Source organism: Plectropomus leopardus, chromosome 5, assembly GCF_026936395.1.
Source record: "Plectropomus leopardus strain MGB_pleo_1.0 chromosome 5, ASM2693639v1, whole genome shotgun sequence".
Lineage (NCBI taxonomy): Eukaryota > Metazoa > Chordata > Actinopteri > Perciformes > Serranidae > Plectropomus > Plectropomus leopardus.
Window position 1 is genome coordinate 3,273,890 of NC_142180.1, and position 12,798 is coordinate 3,286,687.

Sequence of the window (12,798 nt, forward strand, 5' to 3'; positions counted from 1 at the left end):
TGATTAAGGTCGGTAATTAAGGTGTTAATTATTTTTAATTGCATTAATCACTGGCCGACTTTCCCGTCTTTAAGAGGCTGTATCGAGGTGAGTTTTGAAGTGAGAGTGATGTTACTGGTATCATATGAAAACAGGAATCTAATGGTATCAGCCATGCTAGCTTCTCAGTAAGGGGGTTGAATAACAATCCAAAGTTAGGCTAAATTTTGAATAGAGGTCACTTGACCTCTGACCTCCGGATAATGAAAATGGGTTCTGTGGTTGCCCATGAGTCTCCCCTTTAGAGACATGCCCACTTTATGCTAGTCCGATGCAGTTCTTTTCTGTCATTTGATTCCTGATTAAGATAAACTGTGAAGGACTGCGGCTGAATTTGGGTGGCTTGGTGGTATGTTGGTTAGCACTGACACCTCGCAGCAAGAGGATCCCCGGTTAGAATCCAGATTGGGGCAAAGTTTGGACCTTGGGCAGGGGTGCCTTTCTGTGCGGAGTTTGCATGTTCTCCCCATGTCTGTGTGGGTTCTCTCCGGGGTCTCCGGCTTCCTCCCACAGTCCAAACACAGGCATGTCCGGTTCATATGTGATTCTAAATTGTGAGTGTGACTTGTTGTCTGTCTCTGTGTCAGCCCTGTGTTAGTCTGGCGACCTGTCCAAGGTGTACCCCGCCTCTCGCCCAGTGACAGCTGGGATAGGCTCTAGCCTCCCCCCAGCGACCCTTACGGGGACAAGCGGTTACGGATGAATGAATGAATGAATGAATGAATGAATGAATGAAAATAATGGCATTAAAATTTGTGATTCAAAAATTTGATTATTTGCAATTAACAATTGAAATTCTGCAATTGATCACAATTCTAAAAAAATATAGTTTGACAGACATCAAGACTAAAAGGATAGCATTTAGGGTGTTTTACTGCTGGTAAATTTTAACACAGATTGAATTTGACCCAAACAGTATATAAGGGTTAAAAGACTCATGATGATATATTTAGAATAAAATTGCTTATAGTTTTGCCTTCAGTGGATGGTAGATTTCATTATTAGTCAAAGGAAATTAATGTCCTGATCATCCTACAAATCAATATCCTGGCTCTCATCCACATCATTCATGTCATTCTATTACCGCTGCAGTCAAGTCATTCATGTTCACACTCTTTACGGGATCAGTCTACAGTAAAAGAAGATTAAAGTCTGTCTAATCCCTAATCACCAGCTCTGAATATCAAACAGACATGTACTGTATCTTTATTTCACATTAGAAGGTTAAGAGAACAGAGATCAATTACAACATACAGGAATTTGGGTTTAGATCTATCATGACTTATTACTGTGGGGGAAAAATAAAAAATCTGCAAGAAGGTAATTCTTGACTTGAATAACAATAATTGCGTAGGACAGTAGCACTTTTTCACATAAATATGATGCAATTTTACATGTCTGTGCTTAATCAGAGCCAAAGCTACTTTTCCATAAAAGCTGTAATGGTAGTGTTACCAGTTCGGACTTAATTTCCACGTCATCACAGCCCAAATCTAAAGTGAACGTTGTCGCATTAAAGGGACAGGTCACAGCCAAATCAAAATTCCATATTTTTCCGCTTTCTTGCAGCGCTATTTATCATTTCAATTTATTGTTTTAGTGTGAGTTGTCGAGTGTTGGAGATGTCTACATTCTCTCCAGTACAATGAAACCAGATGGCACTCAGGTTGTGGTGCTCGTGTTGCACCCCTGACAAAAAGGGTGACTAATTTAGACATGAAAGTGATGTTTCCTCAACAAGAGCTTTTCTCTAATTGAGTTTCACAAAAACATAACAATTTACAAAGAAACACAAGTACAGGAAACGTGTGTTTTGAGGAGAGTACGCACCATCTTTTCAGTGACAATATGCACAGTATTTGCCTGAGACATAACTACTTTCCTACATAATGCTCAATAAAATATCTCATGCTCAGTAAGGTCTCTCAAAAGTCACCAATGTGTAGGAAACATATTCTAAAGATAATGGTGCAAAATATGCCACAATATCTGTGCATGTGAGTCCACAGTTTCCACAAAATGCAGTTAACACTTAGCCAAGCAATGTTCTATGCTACAAAGTGGCGACTTTGCTCACACATGCACTTTAATTTACTCTGCTCACACATGCACTTTAATTTACTCAAAATGGCACTCGTAACGCTCCTGAAAACTCTTGACATGTGAACCCTTTGAAAGCTGGAGCAACATCTTCTTTCCTGTGCTGCTTTCACAAGTATTTAAACCTTTAAACCCTGAGCAAAGTCGTGTCATTTTTTTTAAACATGGAAAAAAGGTGAGCAACTTTGTGAGAAATTGCAAGAAATAAGCAGATTAAGAAAATTATTTTTAAAAAGCTTAGGGGAAATGTACAGGGGAAAAAAAGCTATAACTATACAGTTATCATATTTACAGTTTTAAAATTAGCCTGTGTTACAAAATTATTTTTCAAGAACTTTCCAGGCAATTCCCTTTTTTTAAAATGTTCTTTCTATTAATTATTTTATTTATTTAAAAAAAAACAAAAAACTAATTTCCCAGTAATTTTCTTGTACTTTGCTGTTTTATTGCCTTTTTTTGGTCATTTCTTCTTTCATTGCTGATTGCCTTCTTCCCATGCTTTTTAAAGAAATCAAGCCAATTTTCCTCACATTTCAAAGGATTAATGAAGTATAGCGGTCATGTTAACTCTGCTTAATTACTACAGCATACTTGAAAAAAGGGAAAAACAATCACGAGAGTGAAAGTGATGTTTTCTTAGTGAGAATTCTTATGGGGAAAATACTGTGATGTATGTGGGTGGAGACAACAGAGCTTTAAATTTAGACCAGCTTGTAGATCACAGAAAAGCACATATATTTTAAATTGATCAATGAAAAAAATAAAGTTAACAATGAAATATGAACAACTTTTTCTTGCACTGTCACAGGCACAAGCCTCTCGTCCGTGAGTAGATCCTAAATCCCTGTGCTGATACGGTAGGCAGATGTAGCTTGGTGCAAAAGAACTGGATTGTGCTTTATCTCGAGTAAGCGGGTCATGTTTTCTGGAGAGACATTACTGTTGAGTTTTTCAGATGTATTTGTGCCATCTAGTTCCATTATATTGCTAAGAAGGAAGACATCTCTATGGCCAATATCTCCAACACTCAAATATGTGTTTTCTGCTTAGAAAGGTAACAGTATTAAATTTACATATCACGATTATCGTGACCAAAATTATTATCGTGATATTGTTGAAATGTTCTGGAAAATGTTCGAAAGGTACTGATGCACACACTGAAATCATCTTAGCAAACATAATAAGCAGCAGCACTTTGCACTTTTTGCATAAACGTTAAAATAATAACAGTTCTGTAAAGGGACAGGCTGCTCGTTCAGCGTCACTGTTTCTGTAAGAGATTGTTGCTGCTAACTTTGGTTGACATGATACAGTCTGACAGTCAGTGTCACAAGTTAACTTTTGACTCACTGGCCAATTTGACTGGCAGAAGAAAATCTACCTGCCAAACATATATATATATATTTTTTTTTACCAGAAACAAAAGTAAATCGCTTTTTTGGTTTTACATATACATTTGTTTCAGTAAATTAAATTGAGATAATAATTTATTATGTTGAATGCAAACTTAGAGAAAAAGCTAAAGTAAAATCTGCGAGAGTAAAATCTGAAGTAAAAGTATTAAATTTTACTGTGATTATTTTTACAACTGGTAACCGTTATATTCCTATTTCTGACATTTGGGTGAATTGTCCCTTTAAACCTTGAATGTCCACTGGATGCAGCTGTTGCCTATTCATTCTTGCCAGTATACGCAACTCCATCCCGCACAAGCAGAGCATCTCCATCACTGCTCTTTTCTCAGCTTTGTTATCTTCACACGCTGCGTCTATTTTCTCTGGAGCAGCTCGTGTTTCTACAAAAACAACTTTTGAATGTATGAATGCCTGTTTGTATTGACAGTTGACATGAAATTATCATTTAATGATTTATTAGTTTCTTTGTGTACACCAGAACCATCATCTTTGTAGGTTCTAACTCACGCTGCTCCCCCACCCACACAGATCAATGCTCTCTCACTCACACAGATCAATGCTCTCTCACCCACACAAATCATTCAGTGGCTGAGCCGACCAGAAATCATACAAACACTGCGGCAGCTTGCTGTGCCTCGGACTCGATTGTATATGTAGAACTCGCTGGGGCTGTTTCTTGTTGCGTAATGACATGGAGAATGACAGCTAATTTCAGAGTAACTTCAGCTGCCGTCATCACAGTTGAGACGCAGCCTGTGGAGGATAGCTCCACAGATTGCGCACTGACGCATGCAGTAGTTAGAGTTTGGATAGGTAAACATCACTTATGCATCTTGGAGAGACAGATGAATTTATGAGTGATTTTTTTTTAGCTTGGATAGCTATCTAATTCCCAAAAAAGTTTGTACCTCACAGACCCCTGAGTAGGGGATAATTCTTCGATGTTTGCAATATACATTCAGCATGTATACTGCAAATATCAAATAATTATAGTATCTTCGTTATAAGAAAAGTACAATCACTTTAATACACCATGAAATAATCTAGACATTTTTAAGTTTTTAGATTCCTCAACTTCCTCAAATTACCCTTAAAAAATGTGTTTTGATTGAAACTTTCTGTTTTGGGATTCTTTTCCCTCATGTTACAGTATAAAAGAGAGGAAAACACAAGAATCATTGAGTATATTTACATTTGCAAAATAGTCACTATTTTTTTCTCTTATTCTGAAAAAGCCAATATTCCTACTAGACTGTTTACATGGCTAATGAAAATTAATCCTTCACTAATAATCCCATTTACATGCAGTCATGCATACTCGGACTAGCATGTCCTATATGTCGTTTATCACATCAAAATATATGAAAGTGCAACAGCTGAAGCAACTTGTCGTTTTGCTTGATATGTGCACATATCCAAAAGCCTGTTGATATCCAAGTCTTTCCAATACGTTCTCATCCCAAGTCATAACATGTTATCGCTTTGCAGTGGACTTCTTCGTGTCTATGTATTACATTTTTTGGTTTCCTTTATTACCTTATGTTCCAGGATGTCGCCACCATGATGTCACATGCACGTGGTGGAATTAAGCTGCAAGTGGTTATGTTTAGGCACATAAGACACAAGCACATGGCAACTACTGCCATGACGTAAACAAAAGCACATGTTGGCATGGATACTTAGGATTAGAGGAAGGAGGCATATGATGAGGTGCAGAAAAAAAAAACATTGCATTCGTACAGGAAAGGAACACCAGAATCCCACATGAAAGTCCTGTGTATAATATAATGTAATGAAATGTTAATCAGGCGCATTGTCAAGTGCTGTTGCTCTTCTGTGTATCAGCCTGACGCAGCAGATGCCATCTGGCAGCCATATTCTCAAGAGAGAACAAAGTGAGAATAGTGTACATGTGAACTCATTGTCTCCCTCATGCATTACATACACCCAGGGTGTTGGCAGCTCCATCCCAAGCTTCTCCAGTCAACATGTCGATGTGTCCGTGAGCAAGATACTGAAGCCCAAATCGCTCCCAATGGCTAAACCATTGGTGTGTGTCAATGTGAGTGTGGCCTGGCCACCAATGTGCAAATGTGGGAGTCAATGGATGAATGTGACTCATAGTATGAAAGCGCTTTGAGTGGTCGTACAACTAGAAATGGGCTATGCAAGTGTAGGTCCATACCTTTCATATAAAATTCTGCTTTACCTTAAAAATCTTTGACAGTGTGCATTATATTGTCAATCAGCAGCTAAACTTGCCCTGCTTAACCTTAACCTGCTTTCTCAATAGCTTCCACTTCAGTTTGGTGTGGTGATGCCAGTTTGACTACACAGGAATGGAAATGTATGGGAAAAAGCATATAATGACGGTGAGTGGTAGACTGACTGAACGTGGAAAAAGTGAGACATATTGTTGAAATTGCACCTATTTTTCTAATGTATTCAGAATGTAATTGCACTGTACTTTTTTAGACTATGAGGAAGGTTACCATGCAGTGGTTTTACTACTAAATGAAGCAAGGAGCAATATTTTACAGATGTCATGTGTGTGAAAAGATTGGAATATTGAATTATCCATCTGTCCATCCCTCCATCCATATCCAACTGTCCGTCTGTCCATATCTGCATGTCTGTCTATCTATCTATGCACATGCACATGCAACTCCACACATACATACATACACAGATACATATATATCCACACCAGGATTAGATCTGGCCCAGAAAACCAGGCCCGACCCTGCATAACCCTGAACAGTTTCTATCCAAGCCCGACCCACGGCAGCAGTTTTGGGCATATAGTACACTACATTTTAAATATCATAAAATAAACCTTTTAAATATTAAAACATGTATGTCAAGCTACAGTCTGGAATGTTTCCACATACTAGTTCTCCTTCTCATCCTTCTGTTTGTCTGTTTGCTTTAACTGAAAACAAAGTTGTTCCTGTCTGATTCAATTGACCTAATTTCAGATAATTTAAACGTAGAGCACTCTGGTGGGACACTTCCTCAAAATGTACTTTGCACAGTTTAAATTCAGTCACCAAACTCCCCTCCATCTCTGCCTCCTTCTCCCAATGTTTCATTCTTTTCTTTTATAAATTGTGCATCTAAGACAGGGCCCATGGTAGTGGTAAAACTAGGTCCTGGGCTTCAAATAGCAGCCCATTTTATCCCAGGGGCCCACAGCCGAGAAAAGGCCAAGAGAAACAGAAAGACACACACACACACACAGAGGGAGGGAGAGAGTGAGAGATAGAGGGCGAATTGTTTGATGAAAATTAATATTTGTCATTTGGTGCGGCTGACAATACCCTGTGGACACATACAGTACAACGGGCATTGTTTGAATCAATTTTCTTTTGAAGATATCACAGCGTACCTGTGTCTCCAGCACAATCGAGAGAATTTGGGTACCGAGGAGTGTGTATGTATGTGCGTAGTCCCTGTAAGTTTTCTTTGATGTGCTCAGGGACTGCTGGCTATTTCCCACTTTGTTTGAATCCTTTACCAGGACCTTATTGTTCACCAAGCTGTGTGATGTCATGTGTGGTAGCTTTTGAAAGTGTGTGTGATTTAATGACCTTGACGAGGCAAATGCTGAAAAAACCGCCTCATTTCCCTCTCATCGTCCTTTTTTTCACTGCCCTAGAACTCATCGTCCCTTCGTCCTTTCTCACTCTGCCACAAAACTAAAGCAATCTTCTTTGTAGCAAGATCTCTGCGACACATTCAGGTATTTTGTTTGTGAATTTTGAAGGCACACACAATAGCTGTGAAGGTTGTAAACACTGTTGATGTCTGCATGTGATTTAAGGTTCATTCTGACAAACACTATACCAAGAAAAACAAGTCTGAATTGCAACCAGAGTGCAGCAAAACAAAATATTTTAGGATAAATCACAAGCTTTTGTAAATCTTCTAATACCAAGTGTTGTTCTATAAAAACCTGATAATGCTGTGTGAAAGTAAGAAGGAAATCTTAGGTTCCCATTTTAGTGTTTTGTATTTTTGAAGGTGTAACATTTCCATAGATCTGACAGAGGGTACTAAAAATGAATGCTTTATCAAAATGTGCCATTGTTAGTGAGAAGTTAGGAGTAACACATTTTCATGCATTTCTAAGAATCTATGTTCCATCATAAGTGATTAACGCCCACCATACACTAGAATACTTAAGAAAAAAACATTTGAAATATTGTGGTTGTCATAGAAAGTGTGACTGTTTAGTTAAATGTTAATAAAAAATGAATATTACAAATATATCTTTTTTTTGCAGTCCCTACGAGGATAATGTTTTCCAAGATTGCCTTTTTAGGCACAAATGAAATGATAAGTTCAGAAGCAACATTTTTTTCATCTTGCCAGGAATGTTAATTAGCAACATTTCCTTATTATGCAGCAGAAAACATTTTTTGGCATTGGTATTGGCAATTTTAAATTAGTCTTATAAAAATGTTAATTTTAGAAAACCGGGCTCAGGTAAAAGTGATAAAAACTATCAGACGTGACCCCGACAGCACCCTATGTGCAGAAGCTAAATTATCTTTTTGACGTTTATTGTGTTTCAGTGGTGCATTTACAAAGCAAGTTTACAAATAATCAAATGACCACATACTGTACTGACTGCCACATAAGGCCACTATTTTGCCTTGTGCTCATTTCAACCGTCACTAGATTACCAACTAGTGTTCAAGCAATTAATATTTGAGTCCACTGACAAAAGTTTCATCAATAATTTTGATTACTAATTAAACACCAAACATTTTTTGGTTGAATCTTTGCAATACATGGGTTTTACAGCTTTTGATGCTTAATATCATATTGTTAATGTCATAAAAGCAGATAAATCGATAATTATTAAACTGCATGTTGCTGCCCTTATCACAGCTAACCAACCCAACCACAATTAACCAGATTTCCATAAATCAATGATGATTTGTGTCCAGCACTTCAGTGCAGGTCATGTAGTTAATGGACACATAAGAGGTTTTGGTTGGCCAGGAATTATCTCTGCACATCAGTTGCAACTTGCAGCTTTACGTTATTTTTATACAATGTAGGGTGGCAAATCCAAATGCCTTCCTTTTTTTTCACTACTAACTATACTAAAATATGCTTTTCAGTTTCAAATTGCATTACATTACTTCTGCAAAATGCGTGTTAGATAAGCTCACCAAGAAAAAAAAAAACTTGCTGCATTTAGTAGATAATTTTCTAAATTATTATGTCTCACAGTGGACTTTTTAACCTGGCATGGCAGGAAAATGTATGACTAAAAACATTGATGGCACCATTCTATGTTTAATTCCATTTCAGTAAGACAGCAAGCACAAAACCAAAGCTCTGGAGAAACTAAACTGAATGCAGCCATTGTTAATGTTATTAACTACGCGTGTGGAAAAGGCCTTTTAAAATGTTTTACAGCTGCTTTTTTGCACTGCACGACCAATAAGACAAATCACATAAGGAAGCTACAAAAAAACAAAACAAAACAAAAAAAACAGACAAAACAGCAAGACAGCTGCCAATATAGACAGAGGACATTGGCAGTATGTGTGTGTGTGTGTGTGTGTGTGTGTGTGTGTGTGTGTGTGTGTGTGTGTGTTATTGTTATGGATACACATCTTTAAGTTGTATGCTTTGAAGCAGCAATTGTTAATGTTGAAAGTGAAAAGGAGAGGTACTGGCTCTGTTCACATCTTCAAACTCTGCACCTATCTACTCTCTCTCCTCTGTTTTGTGATGCGTATGTGCAGCCCAACATCCCATAATACCAACCTGCCTCAGTGTCTCCTTAAGGCTGTCCATAGCAGCCTTTAAACAGGGGTTGCCGTGGAGACCACAGCAGTGCCTCTGGCAGCAGCAACAGCAGCAGCCACTCGCTCGTTCCGGCTGACATTCAGACAAGCCCCTCCAGCGCGCACACACACACTAGCGAACTGAGTCACGGGTGCAAAACCACACACTCTCTCCCACATGTGCTGTATGAACACGCTTCCTTGAATATATACACAGCCAGAGACACATGCACATACAGCTGGATCAATGACACTGTCTGACCCTGTGCTGCATTATTAATGATGTGGCTGCAGCTTTTTAAGACAGCACACTCAGCAGGAGGCCCACACTGGTGCCCAGCAGACCGATTACTCCACATTCATGCAGCTTTTCCAGCAAGGATTCCCCCGTTTTTACATACCAAAAAAATCTCCTTTCCATAGCAATATTCATTGTGTCACATGTCATCTAGTTGTCACTTCAATGTGAGATCCATTTTGCCATTTGGAGGGCTGAATGTGGGCTGTCCATAACGAAGCGTTGGAGGGAGAGTGTGACAGCACTGTCAACAGCACCGTTATGTGGATGCATATCCAATTTGATGCAAATTCTTTTTTCCATGCGGCTGTGTCGTGTTCAATGCATCTTATTGTTGGTCAGAAAATTGGATCATAGAATAATAATAACCTATGCAGCCGCATTGAGGAAATACTACGAGATGCTTCACACGTAAGCATGAATTGAGAAAATGGAGAAAAGATGAGGGGAGACGCAGATTAGCATTAGCTGGGAGATAAGAAGCAGTGGTAAATCATGGAGACAATTGCTGTAACACTCTTTAGCCTTCATTTAGTGTAATGATACAGCTCCCATCTGCAGCCCTTTGGCAACAACTCACCATTGCATTCAACTGGATTCATTACCACATTATTATGGAGATGTTTTTCCCATCTTATACACACTTTAAAACTAGTGAGCTACACCTGCACCAAGGTATACATTAATAGTCTAAAGAAGGAGTCTTCAACATTTTTCAGATTAAGGACCCCTTAGCTAAAAGAGAGATGGAGCAGGGACCTCCCTACTACATATATTGTGAAAAAATCAAGTTGCATATTAACTACACGTTTTTATCCCAAATTGTCATGATGGCACTTTTCAGTGGACTTCCGTATCTACAAATTACGCTCAAGGTATCCTCATCGTCCACATTTCCTTAGTATGCTGTAAAACTTTTAAATTTCAAAGGCATTAAAGGCATTTTAAATTTCATTAGGCAAAACACACTGGCAGCACCACAGATCATGAGACAACCAATGATGCAGAATATTTTCAGCTTGTACCACCAACACGTTCTTATCCCAAGGTGTCACGTTTCTACTTTGCAGTGGACTTTCGCATCTACTAATACGTTTTAGGTGCCCTTCTGAGTCTGCTGTTGACATTCTGGGATCCAGCCACTATTATGTCAGCAAGCACATAGTGGGATGATGCTGCATGATATTATGTTTAGACAACAAAAGCATATGGTGTCCAACACCAGGATGTCAACAAATGCACATGCTGGCATAGGTGGTAAGATTAATCCTTTGAAACTTGAGCAAATTGGCTTGATTTCTTTCAAAAACAAGGGTAGAAGGCATAAAACAATGGAAGAAGAATTGACTGAGAAATTAGCAAGAAATTAGTGAAAAATACAGGAAAATTATATTATAGGTAGCTGAAAACAAAAGACAAACAAGAAAATGACTGAAAAAAATTCTAACAATTTTGTAAAAATTTTAATTCAATTCAGTTCAACTTTGTTTATAAACCACCTTTTGGTGTAAAATTGCAATACAAGGTTCTTGACAATAAAAAGAGAAATATAAACAATTATATAAATAAACACAGTGCAAATGCAATACAATTAGCAATACAACAAATGAGAACAAGAAAGTGAGAAGGGACAGGAAAATAACAGAAAAAATGGAATTGTTTCCTCACATTAATCTTGCATTCATGTAATGTCAGAAGGTCGTAGTTTCCAAGTTGGGAAGTCAGTCTTCTGACTTTGTTGTGTTCATGTGCTTTGAGGTCATAAAGTGGGAAAAACATTGAAGCTATGAAGAAGATAGGTTGCATTTTAAGGCTAAGAGTGTATTTATATTTTTTATATATAAATTACATATGATATTTGCATGTATTTTTATATTTAGTCTTGGTGACCCTTCATGGACAGCAGTTAACACATTACACTTCACATGATCAAAAATTGATTTTTAATATGTGAATTAATACATTTTTTTTTACCATTGATCAAACACTGACTTCTGCCTGCCATGATTCTGCACTCATAATGTCAGGTCAGCACCTAGTGTTTTAAAATAACACTGCTGGTAACCATGTATAGAAAGAGCATGAATGCCCCTATAGGGCGAGCGAGAGGGGCGGTGGATGGATCCAACAAACTCCAGACTTTCATGCTGGTGTCCGGTGTTCACTTCCTGTTTGAATCTGATGGGTATTTCTGCATCTCACCATGTGCCTCTTTTGCCTAAACCTAACCATCCATGACTTTGTTGCCTCATTCTAACCATCTGTGACAGCACTTACATTAGTTGACGTCCTGGTGTTGGTTGCCATGTGCTTTTGTTCCCTAAGCATAACCATGTGCAGCGCAATCTTACCATTTGTTAAGATCATAATAGCAGCATCCTGGTGGAACATCAACAGCAGACACAGAAGGATACCTAGAGCGTAGATGCAGAAGTTCACCGCAAAGTGGTAACGTGATGGCGTGGGTGTACATTACTTGTTAATGGACAATCCAGCTGCTAAATGATAAGGCTTGCTGTGTGTTCACTGTTGCATCCTCAAATTCAAGAAAAAGTGAATAAATAAGAACCACAAACAGGAAAACTTTGTTAAAGATGGTATGCTCTTTTGAATTCTTTGACAACCTTTGAAAGTTATTCAATTTCTGTAACTCTGGTGTACCTTAATTGAATTTTTCTATCATATATTGAAAGCATAATAACAGAGAAGGGATTTGGTCATTCAGCTGCATCATCCTGGGGTTTACCAGTGCTAACAGCTTAGTTGTGATTTTGATCACACACACAGATTGGACACACACTGAGAAAACCAAGTGCTGCTCGACATTGGTATGTGCTTTGTTTCATGTGAGTCGACTGTTCCAGTATTACCGCCTGCTGTCTGTGTTTCTGCAGTTAATTTTTGAAGAGCATGTCAGCCATATGATATCATTGTGTTAATTGGACATGCAACAGTTCAGCAATATCCAGCCAGAGTGCTGAGAGGCTGCACACTGTGCCATGTTTCACAGTGCTGAGATCATGATGACAGGCCACTGACGCCTCCGACCAAGACCTGTCTGACAGCCAGCACAAATTACCATCATTCCGATGGCTTAATAGTGAGGTGATTTTATGCATGTGTGTTTTTATATGTGTAA

At 38.3% G+C, this 12,798-nt stretch overlaps 1 protein-coding gene across 1 annotated transcript in view; it reads left to right on the forward strand.

Annotated features, from left to right (window-relative positions):
* Positions 1 to 12,798, forward strand: part of naaladl2 (N-acetylated alpha-linked acidic dipeptidase like 2) — a 795,864-nt gene that overhangs the window by 60,566 nt on the left and 722,500 nt on the right. The gene's annotated exons all lie outside the window — the stretch shown is intronic.